A 21,534-nucleotide genomic window follows, 5' to 3' on the forward strand; every position below is an offset into this window, starting at 1 on the left:
CGAAAAAGAATAGAGTTTTGGGAAACTCTCTCTCTTCGATAATTCTCTCTCTCTACCATTAAAGAGCAATCCAGAGCTTTTGCACCGTGGAATAGAGGGTGATACTCGATCCTCGATCCTCGTAGTATCACTCTATCGCAAGAATTTGTTGCTGATTTGGTACGTGATCGAGAGTTCGTAATCCATCCACACCAAGGTCTGGTTCGGTTAAAACTCGCAAGGTAACCCGAACCACCCGCTTCCGCACTATGGTTACATTTTATCTAACAAAAATGAGAGTCGATAGTTTGATTAACATCACTACCTCTACAAGAACTCTCTCCTTTCTCTAGTACTCTTCTTACTGAAGGAAACTTTGGATTCATTTCGTCAATAAATTTCAATGGTTGTTGAATAGCCGTATATAATGTATTGAGTACAAAAACGAACATCAGGAATGTGTTATACATGTAAAGCAATGCGAAAATAACTTCAATTTGTTGATGAACTAGTTTATAACTACAAATCGAGTCTTATCTCATATTATCGGATGATATTGGTGCTGTATTGAAAAGTTTTTGAATCAAATAAGAATGAAATCAGGTTGCCAAGAAGATCTAGACATCTAGGGGTTGTGACTTCAAATAAGGGCTTCGTTTAGATCAATTATGTATTGGTACTATTAGGGCTTAAACTAGGCAACAATTAACATCAAATGCAAACTCAAAAATGTTCCATTAGGGCTCTATTGAAAGAAATTAGGGATCAAAGCCAAAAATAAACAAAACAAAGCACAATCTGGGCTAAATGTGATCTCATTTAGAAAGAATTTAGGGCACCAACACCAAACGATGCTATCCAAATGCACAAAACTTAGACATTGATGCAATAGAGGAGAGAAATCCTAATGTTGGAATACAATACTATCCTCAAAATGTTAAAAGCTGACAATGAAAGGCACACTTTTTAACAAAGGAAGTGACTACAATTCTCCAATACTTTGAGCTTCACAAACTATAACTCACTCAAATAAATATTCTAAACTTACTCTTCTTTCACCAATGAGAAAACAGTAGGTCCAATCCAAAACAAAAAGAAGAAAGAGCTAACAGTAGGTCAAGATTTTTGGGGTTTTTATGTGTAAGTCAAGAAAAAAATGGAAATGCACCGTTGAGGGGGTGTTTGGTAACCTTTTTGTTTTCAGTTTTTGGATTGGCCAAGTGGAGTGGCCAGCCAAGAAAAACCTGCACCAACCAAGACCCACAACCAACTTGAGCTTGTTCACATCGCAGACTGAAGGACCATTATTGAATTTGCTGCAGACGCCGTCATCGTCGACGTCGAACCGCAAAAAAATCCGTCGACAAATCCGAACAGATTCAAGAGCCAAAACCCAGATGTAGTTCCCTAGATTTGGCTCCAAAGTCCAAAAATGATGGGGAGAATGTGAGATCACCCTCTATTAGGAAAGAGTCTCAACCGTCTCACATCTATGAAGGTGGGAGAGGAAAGAAGAGAAAAGAGAATCCGGACTAAGGGAGACTAAGGAGAGGAAAAAGGAATAGAGAAAAAAGGGGGAAGAAGGGAAGGGGTGGTGGCATGGTGAGGGAGTTGGGGCCCTCACCTAGACTCTCTTTAACTTTCTTTCTACGCTACCACTTATGAAGGTTTACTTATGTAATTTATACTTCTTATTGATTATTGATTGCTGATTGAATTGAATGTTACTCTAAATGTAGAATGGACTTAGGTGCATTGGGTGGCTTATGGCGAAGCTGTATATGGGATTGGGGGTGGCCACGACCACCAAACCTTGGACTTTTTTTATTATATATATTTTATAGTTTTGCATGCGAATTTTTTTTTGGACAAAACAAATCTTATTCTACTACTACTAATATAGGGGAAAGGGGATGACACTGGGGGGTTTGAACCCTCGGCTGGAGCAAGGAGTATATAGGGATGAAATTTTTAACCAAAAAATCGAACCGATCTACCGAACTGAATTATTTTTGCAATTTCGGTCAATTTTGTATGTTAGTCGGTTCGGTTAGATTTTAGATTCTGGAAAAATTTAAGTTTCAATTCGGTTTCGGTTTATGGGTGAAAAGGACCGAAATAAACCGAATCGAACCGAAACATAACTCCTATGCATGTTTTATCCTAGCCATTCATTTCAAAACAGATCATATGCATGTGTGTGCCCTTCCACACCAGAGTAAATCCCCTCAAAAGCTGGACCCAAGTCACACGGTCTCTCTCTCTCTCTCCCTTTTATGTCTCTTTTTCTGCCATGGCGTCGTTTTTGCACTTCTCCCCGACGACGGTGTTGCACAGATCGGAGACCCTCTCTCTCATCTCTCACTCCAAGTCTGATCGAATCGAAGAACCCCTCTCTCTTTCTCTCTCATCTCTCACTCATAGTTCGATATGGAGATTAATCTCGATCCGTATTCTACGAAGAAGATCACAACGACTAGTTCGTAATCCATTCGGCGGTTAAGACCGTCAGGTTTGTCTATGGATCTTCTTGTTGGTGTTGGTAACAACCTAGGTCAACAAACCGACTGAACCAACTGGACTGTACTGACTTTAATCGCAACCGAACTGAATAGTTTTATGCCTCCATCGGTCGGTGTCAGTTCTTGACTTACAAAAACCGATTGGTTCGGTTCGGTGGAAAAACCGGCCAAAAACCGGCCGAACCAAACCGATATCATCCCTAGGAGTATAGGACACCCACCATTTGATTATCACTTTATTTACCACATACAAAGTGAAATTACACTCCCTATTATAAAAAAAAAAAGTGGAATAGCATTGTCACATTAATTTTAAAATTTTTCTTCTTAAAACAAAACAAAAAGAACATCATATTTAGTGATTTTTCTTGTCAGGACTTTTTTAGGATACTTAATAAATTCTCAACTCTATTTTTAATATACTTAATAACTATTCAAAAGTTTATTTTTATCGCATTTTTTTTCTCGTTTTAGTTCAATCCCTCCCAGGTATGGATTTTGGCTCCGCCACTAGTTGGGAATAACTAGTAGACGATAATGGGTTAACTAGAATAAATATAGAGTCCGTTCAAAAAAAGAAGGGTTCTTTACCTAGACACCCCTCCAAGTATACCCATTTTTTACAATCACCCCCTCGACAAATTTCTCCTACGGCCAGACCCTCTCATTAAAGTTTACTTTTCTCAGCCACCCCTTCCGTCAGCATTTCGTCTAGATCCGTTAGTTTTTCACCTAAGCTCCGTTACAAGTAATAAAATGTTCCAATATTGCCCCCTCCTCTCTCTCTCCCCCTTCCTCCCTCTCCGAAATCACCACCACCACCAGCCACCACAATCCCAAACCAAAACTCTAACCCCAAACCACCACCAGCCACCATAATCAAAACCACCAAAGCCAAACACCACCACCAACCACCATAATCCCAAACCAAAACCCTAACCCTAAATCATTAGCAGCCACCACAATCACCATCGCCACTAACTGCTCGGCTCATTTGGCTGGTTAATCACCCTTAACAAGGATAACTGACAAGACTAAACAAGAGGATTTACTTTATTCAAAACAAGAATGGAAGCGATTATGAAGGAGAAGTACCGGTGACAATAGAGGGAGAAGTTGAAGCGTGACTGATGATGGCGGTGGTCCTGAGCAGGATAGGTTTAACAAGTGTGAACTACAGGGGGTGTTGGACTCTTTATTTGCTTGAGGGAAGAAGAAGAGCCACCACTGCTGCCGTAGATGATGTAAAGTCCGTGAACATCATCGACGACATTCTGAGTAGTAGAATTCTCAGCCCTATGCTTAGGATTAGGGTTTTGAAGTTGAGAGAGAGAGAGAGAGAGAGAGAGAGAGAGAGAGAGAGAGGCGTGATGGTGGTGAATGGCATGATTGTGGTGTTCGGTGGTGGTGCTTGGCTATGGTTAATGGGAAGACAGAAATGGCGTGAATTGGTGTGGGAATTTGCTGAGATGTTGGGATTATTAAGTAAGGGCAAAATGGTCTTTTTGTTCATTTCATTAATAGAGTTAGGACTCTAAAAAGTAAAGTTTAATGAGGAGGTTTGGCCGTGGGTAAAATTCGTAGAGGGGGTGACCATGAAAAACGGATATACTTGGAGGGGTGTCTAGGCAAATAACCCAAAAAAGAATAGAGATAGAGAGTGATGATAGGACAATGCATCCTACCAAGACCTTGGAAGAAGGGTAGCCATAGGGGACCCAACATTGTTTAAGGAAGCCCAATCCAAGATGCCCAATCTAGTACCAACAAGAATGGGTTTTATGGGGCCATTGGGATAAAAAATATAAAAAATAGTAATTGAGACAATAAAATTGTAATTAAAGAAGCCCAATCTAGTCTTGGCCCAACCCAACTAACCCAACCCGCAATAAACAATCGATTTGTCGGATGGTTTTGCCAGTTATATAGATCGGTTATGGGTCCAAAATGGCCTACCCGCCCTAGTCGGGTTGGGCTAAGGGTTTGGTCCAAACCTGACTTGACCAAACACCTCTAGCTGAGAAGGAGAACTAGTCTTGGATCCCTTGCCCGTAAATTGTTCTGTCCATTTTCATATTTTAAATTGAGGGTGTAGTCGTAATTTTTAAAACTTAAACTTCAGTAATTTAGTAGGTTTGTACTACAGTATGCTATTGTTGACTATGTTTGACCGCCTTTTAATTAATGAAATTCTTTTATGGAATTTAAATAAATTAAAAATATTTAATTAACAATTTCGAAAATCGAAATGTACAATATTTCTACTAATACAAGACAAATTATAGAGACCCTGGGTTTCGACTTATGTGGAAGCTTCTAAAAAATTGGGAATTCTATTAATTAAGAACGATTGCCGAATTTATCGAAACTTGCATAGACAGGTATTTATTAATTTCAGATAACTATCAAATATTGATTCTAAATTCTAAATATGTTTATTACTGTTGGAAAAATTTAGTCTAATCAATTTGGCATAAAATGCTAAAATTTTACGATCTTGTGAAAATGTGCTAAGGAATTGAGAATATTTGCCTTTGGCCGGTCCACCCAATTCCACACCAAAAGCAATTCTTATTTTAGGATTGCATGTAACTTGTTTATTGATTTCATTTCTTTCTCTTTTTTTTTTGTTGCCATTTTTTAGTCTCAAACTAACTCTCTATATTAAAGGAGAGCACCTCCCTCTAACCCTAAAATAGACACCATATTTTCTCTTTTTCTTCCCTTCCTTTCCCCTTGGGTTATACCCAACTTTGGGCCGCGAGAGGAGAGAAGAGGAATCAATCTCTGCCTTCAGATCTGGTTTCTCCTTCCCCTTTTCTACGCAAACCACTTTCCGTTCGTCATTGCTTCGCTCGCTGCCGGTGGCTTCTTAAGTTGTCGGCTTTAGAGCTTTGATCCGTAAGGGGTTAGATGCTTTGTCCATCGATATATCAAAATATATGATCACCCCAGCGTAGGGCTAAAACGTCCTTTGAAGTATAATAATCTGGAAGTCCGGGTATTATACCTAAGGGAATATCATCACGGCTCGATTGGATTTGTAGAAGTAAGATTCATTGCCTTGAGACGGTCAACTTTAGGAATAGTTTGAAACGGGGAAAAAGTGCGATAAACGTGTGATTTGAAAACGATTTAAACTAAGTGGCTAGGTCTAGGGGATTTCAACACCCAACCCTCGAATCATTTAATTTTTCTCGCGAATTACTCAGGTTGAGATACGCGTCAACGATCTTCCAACCCGAAAGATTTGACACTAAGCCCGTTTACTAGAAAAGGAGTCGAAATACCAAAGGAGTTCTAGTATTCATGTAGCAAACGCAAGGGATGACATAGCTCTAAGCATCTATGCATGTCAAGTAGGGTCGCTCTTGCCTACGCATGATCAAAGAGGTTAACACCGCCAAGATTTGATAAACAAATACTAACTACTTTGATTTTCCAACTAAACGTGAAGATTTATTGAGAAAAACATGATCAATCCAAGTCACAGAGTGCTAATCACCCCATGACCAAGCCTAATTGACTATTCACTCATGCTTGGAATTGAATCAACAAAGCTAATTATTGAAAACATAATGGAATTCATATTAAACTAGAGATTAAGATAGATCAAGAGTGTAGCTACAACTTTAATGAAGAGCGAAATAACAAATTACAACTAACTAAGGAAGAAAAGTGTAGAATTAACTAAGAAAATGAAGAACAATTGCAAGAGTAAGTAACAAGCAAAAGTAAATCTACTCTAGATCTAAAAAGTGCTTTGTAATCTAGTTGTTTTAATTTATGACATCACGAGTATTTATATCGCCCCTGTTTTTCGCATGGAATATCCCAAAGATGCCCTAGAAAAATTTGCTCCGAAGGCCCTCTGTATCAATACCTCCACAACCTTGGTATCGGTACCGAAGCCACTAAGCTGCTTCCTTCTAACCCACTCGGTACTGATACCTCCACTGCTTTGGTATCGGTATCGAGGCCTGTATCTGCAGCTTTAGTGCTTTGGTCCTCCTCTTGGCCTTCTATGCCTTCAGGTCACCTCCGGGTCTTTAACTCTTCATTCTCGGGCCCCGGTGACATCATTCTTGATCATTTTTGAGTCTTGAATGCCTCCAGCGCACTTTAAGCTTTAAAACATCCTTTATTAAGCAGTTTTCCTACAAAATGGAAATAACATACCTTATGTGCAATATCAAACAAAAAGCTAAATTGACCAAACATAATGTGATAAAACTAAGGACTTAGTGCACCCATAATGGCATTATTGGGTGCTTATCATTAAACAAGAGAATGGCTGCTCAATGACGGAAGGGAGTGTATATTTTATTTTATTTTTGTCCGGATTCTGTCCGGTTTTTGTCTGGATTTAGTTCGAATTTAATCCGATGGGTTATTTCCATCAGTTTTTGATGCTGTCTTTGATATGGAGTTCCGTCATCCCGACGTGTCTGGTGTCTAGGTACTATAGCTCAACTTATGTCGATCCTTGTTGATAACAGTGTGGAATTAGCGATGGCTCTTGCTTAGGTGTTAGACATCAGTTTCGTCTATTTGCTTTTCCTGTATGTCGTTAGTTTTAGGGTTTGGTTGTGTCTCTGTATCTCTGTATTCGGGTGGGAATCTATTACTACCATATGGCTTGATCTATATTCCGGTGATAATCTGTAGATGCCGTATGACTTTTATAAATGGGTATGCTTATTTCATTGACAAAAAAAAAACTAAGTCTCTATATTTGGCTTCCCAAAAAAAGTTCTCATCAACCTCAAAAATCGAAAATCTCCAAACCCTAGCCACCAACAGTCCTTCCCCTCCCCCCTCTTAGGCGGCGGGAGGGGAGGGATCCTTCCCCTCTAATCTAACTATCTTTGTTCTCTTCCCCCCACCATCGGACCGTCTTCTCTCTCAATCCTGCCACTAAAGTTCATGCGTCCATGGGAACTTTTCAGCTAGATTGTTTTCTGGCGATGTTCCGGGGCTTCGATTTCAGTGGTTGCGGGTAAGATGTTGTCCACCATCGTTCTCAGCCTCCATCTTCTCAGATTTGTGATTTGACGCCGTCTACCGCGTTTGCTGGGCGACTACCTCCCAATGATGTGTTCCTAAAGCAAAGGTGGTGGTTAAGAGTCTATCAAGGTGGTTGCGAAAGAGTGGCGGTGGATGTAGCAACGGTGCTTCTTTTATTTTGTTTTAATAATGTCCTCTCTTTGGGGGGTTTGTCCTCTCTCGGAAGGTTTTGTCCTCCTTTGGGGGGTTTCGCTCTTTATGTTGGAGTGTTCGATCTATGGATTTCCAACCTTCTCCCATGAGAATCTTTTGATGAATATTCTCTCTCAACTTTTGTAAAAAAAAAAAAAAGAGTCTCAAACTTTTCCAACCTAAATAACCTCACACTAAAAATTCATGAAAAATAGGAGAAAACTGATACTCCATTTATTAGAGAAATAGTACTCAAGAAGTACTCCGTAAGAAAGGAAGCGGATCATCTCCGGTAAATATTTTAGACTCGATGGGATAGCCGCAATCTGAACCGTTCGATATTGTAATCAATGGTTATGATCAGGGCCGGCCCTGAGCTAAGGCGGACAAGGCGGCGGACTTAAGCCCCCGAAATTTGGCCAAAAATTGGGGCCCCAAATATGTATACCTATGTATGTAATATATATTTAATTAGTGCTTCCATCAACCAAAGGAGGTAGTTGGCGAAGTGGTAAGTCTAAGTATTGCTACACAGTAGAAGCAAGGTTCAATTCTCAGCCCAAGTAGCTCGCTACCTTTTTTCAATCTTATGATTTTGTTTTCGTTTTGAGGTTATTTTTTTAAAAAGAAAACATAGGACCCCTATTTTACAAGTTCGACTTAAACTTTAAGAATCTCAGAGCCGGCCCTAGTTCTGATCTGCTCGCGAAGTGTCTTTGAGAAGATTAAATTTGCCAAAGTACGGATCAGATTTGAACTCTTTCCTTGGGTCCAATGGGTCCAAACTTGGACGGGTAGAATCCGATTCCCAATAAGAAAGCGGCATCCATGCATGTTCGTATGGTAAAAGGGTTTCACGCTTTCTCGTCTCTCTTCCATAACCATAAGAAAGTTTTCTCCGGCAAGGCTTCCTTTGGCTCTCGGTCTTTGGTCTGGTCCACACCCAGAAATCATAAGCAGAGGTAAGCTTCTTTCCTTCCACCTCTGTTCGACTGTTTAGAAAACAACAAAACAAAGCGATTGGTCGAATAGTTAAAAAGTTAACTGTTCAAATGTTTTGGGATAGTTCCAAGTTTTTGAAATTTTTAATGCTTTCTTGGGTACCAAGTAATATAAATTTACTAATTTGTCTTCTCTCTGTTACTGTTATTTTCTTTTCCCTATATCCAAAGCAACAGGATTCCAAGAGTATGTTTTATTTTGTTTCTTTAAGTTTCGTTACTGGTCCATTGATTTTTTCCTTCTGAAAAATGAAAATTTGTTCTGTGAGAGATGAATTGGTCTTTCATCTTTGTATTGGGGGAAATTGTTTTGACATTACCATTATTGCTTCACTCTCTGTTTATGTATGAATACCTAATTTCTTGGCCTTTCGGCTAAGATCAACTGTGTTTATGTATTTGTGTTTGATCTTAGTGATCAGAACCTATGTATTCGTCGAGTGGTCGACTTTGTTATAAGTTCAATTCAAATTGGATAACAAAACGGGGCAAAAGAGAATGGTAAGTCGTGTAACCCTAATGTAATGAGATTTGATTCTGTTACTTCCTTAATTCAGTGGCGGACACAGGGGATACAAGGTTGCCCCAGCCCCTACGCAAGTATAAATATTCCCATTGGATATACTAGTTTTCCATGTTAGTTTGGAAAAGTTTCACGGATTAATTGGCACCTCTAAGTACCCAAGGTGGAAACAAATCAGCAAAGTTCCTTCCTATGCATTGGCGGCGCGAGTAAAATTAAGGTGCAACAACGTATATACACACAATATTGTCTTTTCCCAAAACCTAGCAAGTAGCACTAATATCTATGGACTCTTTTTTTTTTTTTTTTAATTACTTTTTGATATACATGTATCTCTTAATAAGTAAGGATGGATGTATTGTTATCAATGGGATAATACAAAGGCCTCCGCTATTTACGAATTCTGCGTCTGATATTTACTTGATGAAGTAATTTTTTGATGTTACAATTCTTTATGCTTTGTTTTGTTTTGATCTTGGATAGATGTGTAGATTTTCGATGAAAAATTATATTAGTTTCCTTTTGATTTTAGTTGCTGAACCAAAAAAAATGAATAAGGATGGATGTATTGTTATCAGTGGGAGAATACACAGGCCTCTGCTATTTACGAATTCTGTGTCCGCCATAGCTTTGGTTCAAATTTTCCTCCTTTCTTTCTGGTGCCAGGGTTGTTGCTGTTTCTAAATTCTTTGATGTACTTTTTGAAAGTAATTTCTTTATGCTTTGTTTTGTTTTGATCTTGGATAAATGTGTAGATTTTCAACAAAAAATAATATTAGTTTCCTTTTGATTTTAGCTGCTGAACCGAAAAAATGATTAAGTTTCAATTTGGTATTTTCCCTTCATTTTATTTCCTTCCGCTTTCCTCCAAAACAAAGTTCGTAATTTCATAGGTTAATTTTCTCCTTGGACTTTGATTGTTGATTCTTTGATCTTTGGCTGAATTTTCACTCTTCAGTGTAAACTGTGTTATGCTTGACAATCAAACTCCATTAAACACACAATCCCCTCACCCCGTGCCTAACCAAACAAAGAGTGAGAGGAGACCTCCCATCAACGCTCCAGTTAGTATCAGTTTCTTTATTTGAGCTACTATTAACCAATAAATGCTTATTTGTAGTTTAAGATTACCAACAAAAACAATTATTGTTCCTGGTTTCTGGATATTTGAGAGTGTGACTATGGGAAAAATGTATGGGTTATATTGTTTTACTCGGTAATTCTTTTTCTTGGCTTTTGTTTCTTTCGCATAGTGGATGGTTTTATAATTCTACTTGATCTTTTGACCATTTTTTTTTTATTTCGAACCATCAGCAAAAGAATTTTCTCGTTGCTTTCAAACATGTTACATGGATTCTTTGAATGTAGGAAATACACTTCAGACACTCCATTGGTTGTCAAGGGTGTCCAAGATGTGACACCCATGCAGCAAGCATAATTAGTAATTAGAGTTTACTATATTATGTATCGAATGCTCTAATTATCATGGAAAGAAAAAATTAGTTTTAAGAAGAATATTTCTTCGGTCCATGTCTCCTTACTCCTTATCATGAGCTGAAGGGCCTTCTCTCTTCATTCAGACTCTTACCAAGAAGCCCTTTTAATTTTTTTGGATTTTGTTTCCCTGGATTTAGAGGTGTGGGCATCCATTCCTTAGTTGCAGGGAGCTCCTAAAGTGGTGCTGCTCCCACCTTGGGAGCCCGCTTTTGCGCTCCCAACTAAGGAGCTTGACGGGAGCCCGCTCCCATCGAGGTGGGAGCTCGCTCCGTACGAAGATGGGAGCTTTTATATTATATTTGTATAGAAAAACAAGGATCTATCACTTGGCTTTATTAATTGGTCTTTGATGAACTCATATATCTAGCCTTAGTCATGATATCTTTTTGAAAAGAAATCATATATTGTACCACTAGCCCATTTCTTACACTTATGGAGGACTTGGTTCATATTTTTACTTCTTAAATTATTATACTTTTTAAAGTGAATACTCTTTGCTACATTATTTTCATAATATAAGTACACGCTCCCAACCTTAGGAGCTTCTATATTCCGCCGCTCCCGCATCCACTCCCGCTTCGTGCAACTAAGATCTATTCCAAACTCGTATATTCTTTTAGTCGCAGTCATTCAAGAAACTTAATCATGTGGAGAGCAAATCCGTCAATCCACTCCAGGGTCTCGTAGTAACAAAAGTTCAATAACGATAATTGTTCAACATCTTTCCTTCTTTAAATTTATATGCTCAATTGTGTATTCTTATCGAAAATCCTTTTTTTTTTCCCCTGAAAGGCAATTTTTTTTTATTAAACATCCTTTTGCTATCCTCACTAGATAGAGCCAAAGTAAAAGAAAAACACAATGTGGTACAAAGTGGCAAAGGCATCTGAATATCTGGCGATTACCGGTGCTGGTATTGATAACATAAAGCTTGCAAAGAAGGCCTTCATATGGCCATGCCAATCTTGTATAGTCTTTGATATAACGCCAATCAACTTCTCCTTCGAAGTCAATGCCATGAGTTCAGAGAAGCTTTCATTCCTTCTTCCTGCTGTTTTCACCATTGGCCCACGGGCTGATGACCACGAAAGCCTCTTGAAATACGCTAAGCTTCTCTCTCATCATGACCGCAATTCCAGCCATGTTAAAGAGCTTGTGCAGGGTATTATTGAGGGGGAAACAAGGGTGATTGCTGCTTCCATGACTATGGAAGAAATTTTCAAAGGCACTAAAGATTTCAAAAGGGAGGTTTTTGAAAAGGTTCATTGTGAACTTAACGAGTTTGGGCTTTTGATCTATAATGCCAATATTAAGCAGCTGGTGGATGTTAGAGGACATGAGTACTTTTCTTACTTGGGGCAAAAAGTGCAAATGGAAGCAGTGAATCAGGCCAAGGTTGATGTGGCAGAAGCGAAGATGAAGGGTGAGATTGGAGCTACGAAAAGCGTAGGGCTTACATATCAGAGCGCAGCCAAAATTGAGGCAGAAACCAAGATTATGGCCACACAAAGGCAAGGTGAGGCGACGAAGGAGGAGATTAAGGTGAAAACAGAGGTTAAGATTTTTGAGAACCAGAGAGAGGCTGATGTGGCAGAGGCGAATGCTGAGCTTTCAACCAAGAAGGCAGGGTGGGGTCAGCTAGCAATGATGGCTGAGGTGGAGGCGGTGAAAGTGGTGGCTATTCAAGAGGCTGAGTTGCAGAGTGAGGTGGAGAAGAAAAGAGCATTGGCAGAAATAGAGAAACTCAAGGCTGAACATCTCAGCAAGGCTAGTGTCGAATATGAGGTTAAGGTATGTATTTTGAATGTTTAATGTCTCCTGAGCTTCATTTATCTCTGTCGTTCTTTTCACAACTAGGGGCAAAAAAGGGCTGTTCATTATAACCCTTGCATTTTTGGTTGGAAGGAAAGATAGAGTTACTATTGGGTATTCAGGCTCCCAATGTTTTACTCCCTCTGTCCCAAATTGTTGTGCCTGTTTCTTTTTTGGGATATCTCAAAAAATTGTCTATATATATTCAATATGGATCTTGTTCGATAGATCTCAATTAGTTTTCTTAAACAATGATCTCAAAATCATAAAAACTATTGTAAATTGTGAGGTATAGACAATTTTTTGTGAGGTCCCAAAAAAGAAATAGGCACACCAATTTGGGACGGAGGTGGTATTAAAAGGCCACCCCACACACGTGCGTGCTTCGCCTCAACCATGCAGAAACATTGAGTTAACACACTGCTTGTGATTCTTGTACGACTTACCCATTGGACAGGATGTGTGCTTGAACCTTGAGGGAGAAAAGGGTACTTTGAATATTTTGAAACTTGAGAGATGAAGGGAACTTTGATACTTGCAAGTGTGCCTTCTTGTATTATTTCCCAAGAGGTAGGGTTTGTGCTTTGAAGTTTGAGCATCATTCTTGCGGAGCCAAGTCCTGTTGGGTGCTTTGGGTTGTGCTTGGACAGTCATATCAGTAAATTAATTGGTAGAAATATGGATATGAAAAATATGTTGCCCTTGTGGCGTAGCACCTTCAAAGATGATCCTTTTGTCCATTAATTATGGATTCCATTTTCCTTTACTATAGATTTATGTTGTTGGAAGTCCAATAGAAACGTAACATCTTTTGAAAGTTCCTATGGCTTGAAATTTGCGTGGCAGTAGGATGAGTGATCGGCCTGCCCCGTTTGGAAGAAAGCCTCTAACCTTATATTTTAGCAACCACTTAAGATGTCTATTAGTTATAAGATCTATTTCTACCAGTTCATTTTCGGCAGAATGGTACTTAAGTCAAGCTAAGGATTATATGTCTGGTTAATGTCTGAAACAATTCACAGGTGCTAGAGGCAAACTGGTATCTCTACAATAAGCAGAAGGCCGCAGAAGCAGCATTCTACGAGAAACAAAAAGCCTCCGATGGTGAATGTCTGGCAGCCAATGCACAACTGTATGCTCGGCAACAAGCAGCAGATGCAGAGCTCTATGCCAGGACGAGGGAGGCTCAGGGACTGGTGGCTCTTGCAAAGGCACAAGGGATTTACATCTCCACCTTGTTACAGGCTTTAGGAGGAGACTACAATGCATTGAGAGATTACTTGATGATCACTGGTGGAATGTTCACAGACATTGCCAGGATCAACGCAGAAGCGATCAAGGGATTGCAACCAAAAATTAGTGTTTGGACAATTGGTGGGGAGGCTGCAGATGGAGGGGGAGCTGGCAGTGCTGCCATGAAAGAGGTTTCCTCGGTTTACAAGGCGTTGCCCCATTTGTTTGAGACTGTATGAGCAGATCGCTACGTTGATGCCACCGCAGATGGGGAGCCTGGCATCATGCCAACTTCCACAGTGATTAGCGTTACTCTAGGAGAATGATTTAAGAACACAACTTTATTCAGGAAAGTTAACCAAACGACGAGATTATTTAAATGATGAGCTACAATGTTTGGGTGTTTTGGTTCGAAACGAACTAGTCACAAAACGCCACATGATTGTCTTTGCAGCATTACATTTTACTGCCATTTGGTGGATTTGACTTCCACGGTTGTCAAAAGGTTTGGAATTAATGAATTTCTTTTTTCCCTAGTATGGTGTTTTAGTGGATCAACTTGTCAAAGAAATTGGTTCTAAGTGTAGTCTGTTTGGCACTTAAGCAAGTAATTACTCTTTCACTTTTATATTGTGATCCTTAATTTCATCCTTATACAGTTGTAACTTGATTGATTTTTTAAAAATGTGTGTTGAAGGTGTATGTAAAATATTGAAATTGAAAAAAAAAAAAAACAATAACCTTGCTTGAATGATGGAGGGAGGTTGTAGAGGAGGAGGATTAGGAAGAAGCAATATCATCATGTTGGAGGGAGGATGTAGAGGAGGATGGTGCTGGAAATTTCTGTGTCTTTTTGTTGCAAAATTTGTCCAATCCAATGCCTAGCTGTATGGAGTAAGTCTTGAACCAAATTTCAGAGATCAGGGGATCGAAGAACAACTAAGGGGTACCACACCGGCATTGGCTTTTAGAAGCCAACCAATGTGCACAAGAGTTAGCTCTACGATTACACCCAACGATCGAAGGAAGGATACATTACAATTTAAAACAAGAGTTTGGATATCGTCCGCTCAAGTACGAATACTCCAATCTGGTCTATCTATTCAATAGGAATAATTTATCACACAACATTTTATTCATGTCAATGTGACTGCTTTATTAAAAATTGAATGAGTTGCTGTTCTTCGATTTGTCAAATGATACACCGGCACATTGGCATATTGTAGTGCATACGTTGTTTGTGTTGGCTGAGTTTATCTATTTTTTTTTTTAATGACAAATGAAACAACACCACATTAGTATGTTGTATAAAACGTTTTATATGTTGCGTTTATTGACATCTTCAGAAAAAGAGGAAAAAAAAGAAAAAGAGAGAGAGTAAAGAACCAAGGCACATGGTTTTCTATTGATTCCTATGGATTTTTGTTGCCCGGGTCCATTGGCCAACGAGAATAGAAGAAAATGGTCTGTCTTGCAAATTTGTTCAAGTTGGTCTATTTTGATCACATATGATTACTTCTTTTTTTAATCGATCACATGATTATTTGTGTCTGCAAAAAACTAAAGGAATCCAACAATTGGGATTCGATACAAAAAAATGAATGGTTCCAACCTAAGTCACAGCAGTCGCAAGAGCGGGAGCAGGAGTTCGAACACGAGCATAAAAATGTCTTGAAACACATCCTAAACTATTAAAATCCGCAAGAGCAAGAATTGAGAGCGCGAGTGTAAGGCGAGAATTGACAACAGAAGCGCATGACATTTTGAAGGATTATGCGACTACATTTGCAACCATGAAGCTCAACTCAGGATAACCCCACAACAGGGCATAACACACCCTGAAGTTAATGTCAAAGGCATTTTTATCCTAAAATGAAGTGAAAAATTAGCATCTACTTTCAGATTTAGGCATTGTTATCATCACGAAACGTTTTTCCTCTTGAGCGATTTTTTTCCCGTATTCTGGTCATAAGTTTTCTTTTTTTGATGAGCCAAAAAAGCAAAAAGATATCAAGCGAGTTTATAAAATCTAATAAATATGAAATAAGTCAAATGAATAGAAATTTCAATAGGGTAGGGAAGGATGATAATTAACGTCCAAGCGTCCTCCAATTTTAAGCTCATTTTAAATTCACAATGGGAAACTTTTATAGAGAATCATTCTTGTAGAAAATTAACTTATTCAATATAAAGTATGAACAAATCACATTGGTCCAAGAAAAAATAGAACAACTCATTTTTTCTGCACAGGTGATTTGTTCAATATTTATTAATGTTCAATCTAACTAAATTCTTATATGAATAATTTCTTTTTGCAGGATCATCTACGAGATGAATAATTTCAATAAACTTGTGGGATAGGCTTGCCAAGAAATTGACCTGATGGTTAAGACTTGAAACTTTAGGGTTTGTGGTCTCTTAATTTTCTAAGTTTAAAATCTGATAGGTTAACTAACTTTCGTAGGACCAGCTCATATTAAATGGGCTTCCGTTAGTGGACTAGTGAGATAAGTCCCTCAAAAATTAGGCCTTGTTCTCCTAAGCTTTTTAGGACTTTTTCTTGTTTTGTTCTTATTTTAATTTTTTTCGCGTTTGTTAATTTTACGTCAAACTTTTGTGGATTATTGATTTGTCTTGATAAGAGGAATTGGAAAAGTAAATTTTTTTTCCTTTTACCCAAATATTTTTTGAAAATATCAGAGAAAGCCCCAAAAGTTGGCTTTTGGGGGTTTTATCTTGGATATTTTCAAAAAAATTTGGATAAAAGTAAAAAAAAAATTGGGTTTTCTGATTCTTCTAGTCGAGATGAATCAATAATCTACAAAAATTTGACACAAAAAGCAAAGGAGAACAAGGCCTTAGTCAAGAAGTGAGTAATTCGAACACTATGATTGTATAGAAAGGATTCAAAACAGAAGCTCTAGAAATAGGACATTTCTTGTTGAGAAGCATTGAGGTAGGACTAGGAGAAAGTAGAATTATTTTTCACTCACCACCATTTTGTAGGAATGACAATCTCAACCAATGGATATCCGAACTGATTCTCGTCGGGTATGGCACAGGTGATGGGAAACCTGACATGATAGGTTTTCGGTTTGGTTTTGATTGCGAATTTCGAATTTGATTTGAGTTTGGAAAAAAAAATCCCGACCCAATAACATCTCTGTTGGATGGTGTACATTGTAAACACAAGATTGGCTCACGTAATAGTTTTTTTATAATTGGGTGTTTGGGCCAGTTTACGCGCACCAACGATCGGACATAACCTCCGATGGCCAGGTTTGAGATGGTTGGTCTTGCGACCTCATGGTCAAGCATCTATTGTGACAAAAACAAACTCTAATATACTTTTATATTTTTCAATATTACTACCTCCATTCCAAAAAATTGTCTATATCTCACTATATATAATATTTTTGATGATTTCGAATTTCTTGTTTAAAAAAAACTAATTGAGATCCATCAAACAAGATACATATTGAATATCTATATTCTATATAATATGGAAGAGCGGTACATATTTTTCACCGTTGGATTGGTACATATTTTCCAACCGTTGGATTAAAAATCTTATGCCAGTTCAATCATGTCTTTTCAGTAGAAATTAGTGGAAAATTATGCAGGTTCAATCATTCCTTTTCAGCCGAAATTAGTGGCTAACTATGGTAATCTATAATCAGCCAAAATTATCTCCAAAATTTGAATACATATTATGGTAATCTATAATCAGTCATCCTAATCTTTAGAGTGCGCTCTCTCTCTCTCTCTCTCTCTCTCTCTCTCTCTCTCTCTCTCTCTCTCTCTCTCTCTCTCTCTCTCTCTCTCTCTCTCTCTCTCTCTCTCTCTCTCCTTTCTTCTGGCCGATGATTATCTACGTTAGTTTTTGTTTTTGTTGATCAAAAAACGCTCTACTCTGGAACCTAAAAAATTCTATGGAATTGCTTTCAGAGTTCGGTCAATATACGATAGAGGCATTAATAGTTTATGTACTATGTCAGGTTTTTAATTCACTTGAATATAACTCTATAATTCGTGTTGCTTCTTTGGTTCAACAAATAAAAAATTGGTCTAGGGTCCACTATAGAGAACTTGTAACCCAGTTAGTCCACTTCTAATGTTTGTAACCCCTCTAGTCCACTAATATAGTTCAGTAAGGCCTTAAGTCCGCTTCTTTTAAAAAAGAAATTAAACCAAGACAAAAATGCCCTCCTATATAAGTTGTCATATAGAAAGAAACCCTAGACCAAAAATAAGTCTGGAGCGCAGCCTCCTCTCTCTCTCTCTCTCTTTCTCTGCTGTCGGAGAAAAGAAAAGTTGTGGACAGATGCCACACAATGCGCTCGGCGCGGTCAAGGAGTTCGTTCATGGGCACAGCGACCTCACTGATGTCCTTGTCGCCCAAGGTCGATCGAACCGGAGGTGGAAGACGAGTGGGAGGTTGGGGTTCTGTGCGAGGGTGGTGGCGTCGATGCTGAAGTTGAGGCGGTCGTTCCAAAAGCTATGGGACATGAGATGGTGGAGCTTTTGCTCCAGGAAGCATTCAGGTAAATTAAAAATACGTGGGTGTGGGGGCATGAATCACGATGGAGCAGTTCATCGTCCATATTCCAAGAATACAAAGGATGACAATCAACTAGCACTCATCTTCTGATGTTTTAATGATAGTATGCGAGAATGGGGTGGAAATTAGAATAAGGATTTGGCCAGGTATCTATATGATCAGACACACGCGATTGGAAGGGGATGGAGAGAGATCAGGGGTAGGTGCTGCGATGGCTACTGGTGATGGATGCCCGGCGGCGGCCACCAGTGCAGGGGAGAAGAGAAGGGGCTAGGGTTTCATAGTTATATGTCTCAGATCTATCTTTATTTTTTATAATGTACAAAGAACAGATTGAAACATATAAGATTTATGTGCACTTTTGTTAATGTATTAGCAAACATAAGGCAAGAACGTAGATTGTGACATATAAGTTATATGTGCACTTTTTCAACATGCAGAGAACATATTTGGTATGGTACAAAGTTCAGATATACACATAGAATATTATATGTGCTTGCATTGGAAAAAAATACGTTTCAAATATCAATAGATAATCTTATATGTCCCAAATCTATCTTCGTTTTTGATAACGTATAGATAGAGGACAAATTGAAACATATAAGATTATATGTGCACTTTTGTTGATATAGTACCAAACATAAGACAATAACGCAGATTGAGACAGATAATCTTATATGTTAAGGGAAGGGAAGAGCTCAAAACAGGTTAAAAAAGAAGAGAAAATTTTGTCACACATATAAGGTTATATGTTAAGGGGTGGCGGGTTCAAGAAGGGAATGGCTCAAAACATGAATAAAAAAAAGAAAATAAAAATATTTGTCACACATATAACGTTATATCTTGGCGTGGTGGTGGTGGTGGGTGTGGTGGTGGTTCCGTGGTTACAATAAAATTGAAAAAAAAATGGAAAAATACATTTTTTTTGTTTGCCAAACAAGGCCCTTGTTCTTTTACATAGGGTAGTTTTGTCATTGCAATTATTAGTGGACTAGAGGGGTTAAGAACTTTAGAAATGGACTAATGGGGTTAGAAATATGCTATAGTGGACCTCCCAAATTTTTTTGGCCTATATCGTTCTTCTTTTAATGGCTTTTTGGCTGATCAAAAAACCTAGCCACGGGTGTGAATGTGCTTTCAACCTAAAAAAAATTAACCTAGCTACACTGATTTTTTACAATAGTTTTTTTCTCTTTTTTCTTTTATTTTTTCGCCTATACCGTGCTTGATCGGGCATCATTTTTTTTTTTGGCCTAACCTGTTCTTCTTTTAATGACTTTCTGGCCTATCAAAAAATCTAGCTACGAATGTGAATGTGCTTTCAACCTAAAAAAAACTAACGTGGCTAATACCATTTATGGTCTTTGAATTGCTCGTTATGTCTAGATTTTTTGGCCGACCAAAAGATCTAGCTTTATACCCGATCATCAACAAAAAAAAAAAAACTAATGTAGTTAAGAAACCTAGACATAAACTTCATGGCTTTAAAAAAAAATTATCATGGCTTTTTATCCGAGTAAGCGTCCTCACACGCAGTTACGAATGTGAATGTATTTGAATCAACAAATTTACTAACGTAGTTACCCCATCTTCATTTTTTTGGTGTCTCATTTACAGGATGAATAATGCGAACAAAATTAGTATGCTTCCAGTGATTAGCTAGAAGACGTATGAGGATGTGTTCGACAAAATATGTGAGAGACATGGGTGGGAAAAAAGTTTTGCTAATATTTTACGTGCTTGGCAAAATATGTGAGACAGACACACGTATGGCTACATACCTTGCTTCTCTGCTCTTTTGTGTTAAAAAAAAAATTACCTTCCTGATACAAACAAGAATCTTTAAACATGAAATTTCAAAAGTACATGAATCTAATAAAAACTCATTCATCTTTAGGTTACAAGTACAATTTTAAATCACAATAAAAAACTAATTTCCACATTCTATATGCTAGAAAAAGAAAGGGTGAACCGAAAGTCCTAATATCAATTTTAAAATTTCTGTTCCCAAAAATATTGAAGGAGTTCTACGTTTTGAGATTAAGGAAATAAAAGAACAAATTGCTGACACGAAATTTCATGAGTACATGAATCTAATAAAAACTTATTCACGTACTTAGGATGTTTTGTTTTGATGTTTGCCTGGACGGCAATAGACTGGCGATGTTGCACCTTTTTAGTCCCTACCAATTTTGAATGAGTATGCTTCCTTGATTAATGACTTGCTTTTTCTAACAATGCTACCTTAGGTAATCCCTTTTAACCATCCATGTTTCATGTGTGTGAATCTTCTTAGTTGAATGAGTATTTTTTTATGTGCCTAATTGGTTGGTTCTTTTTCAGTATCTGTTACTAGCTAAACCTAAGCAATGAGCATGATATTGACTTTCTATTCTTTCCTTGAGCAAGAAAATAAAAGATTTTTCTCTATGAGAGAGACAATTATCAACAACCTCTTACGTTGTATGTTCTTTTTGATTTCCCCCAATTCCTAAGAGGAAATATAAAGCTTTGATTTGCTTTCTTTTTTGTCAAGGTCTGGGAGAAATCAACCATGAGGTTGCATCCAAGTAGGAAGATTTCTTGAAATTGATATATGCAAGGGTTAGTTGTGTAAAGCTAATTGATAAAATTGATTAAATAGTGGCCGACCAAAGCCCCCAAGTTATTTAACTGTATGCTGCCATTATTTTTCTTCTTTTTTGTTTCCTACTTTTGTAGAGTTAGAAACTCAGAATGCCCTATAGGGGCTTAATTCTTTTGCAAGTGTGAGATCACTAATTTCTTTAGGCGTGTTGTTGGTGCTTCATAGGTATTGCACATTGATCTTTTTGGGCATTTCCTATAGTTTTCATGCGCAATGCAATTAGTAGTAGTGTAATGTGGTTCATGATTAACCTATTAAAAACCATGTTCATGTTTAACTATAGTTGCTGGGAGAAATTAACTATGAAGTTTTGCCCAAGCAGGAAAATTACTTGAAATTGGTATCTGTAAGTGTTAGTCGTGTAAAGCTAATTGATAAAATTGATTTAATAGTGGCTGGTCCAAGCCCCCAAGCTATTCAACTGTATGCTGCCATTATTTTCCTAATTTTTTGTTTCCTACTTTTGTAGAGTTAGAAACTCAAAATACTCTGTATAGGCTTAATTCTTCTGCAAGTGCTTATCACTAATTTTTTCAAGCATGTCGTTGGTGCTTCATAGG

General features: G+C 38.0%; 1 long non-coding RNA gene and 1 pseudogene across 1 annotated transcript; one reads left to right on the top strand and one right to left on the bottom strand.

Annotated features, from left to right (window-relative positions):
• Window positions 1-8,428: 8,428 nt before the first annotated feature.
• LOC131300758 (flotillin-like protein 3) lies at window positions 8,429-14,298 on the top strand (annotated as a pseudogene).
• LOC131300759 (uncharacterized) lies at window positions 10,030-11,549 on the bottom strand. Its single transcript, XR_009191051.1, has 3 exons — window positions 11,326-11,549; window positions 11,132-11,279; window positions 10,030-11,089 (listed from the first exon to the last, which is right to left on the bottom strand). It is a non-coding gene; the product is annotated as an uncharacterized LOC131300759 (long non-coding RNA).
• Window positions 14,299-21,534: the final 7,236 nt, after the last annotated feature.

The sequence above is a fragment of the Rhododendron vialii genome, chromosome 9a, assembly GCF_030253575.1.
Source record: "Rhododendron vialii isolate Sample 1 chromosome 9a, ASM3025357v1".
Lineage (NCBI taxonomy): Eukaryota > Viridiplantae > Streptophyta > Magnoliopsida > Ericales > Ericaceae > Rhododendron > Rhododendron vialii.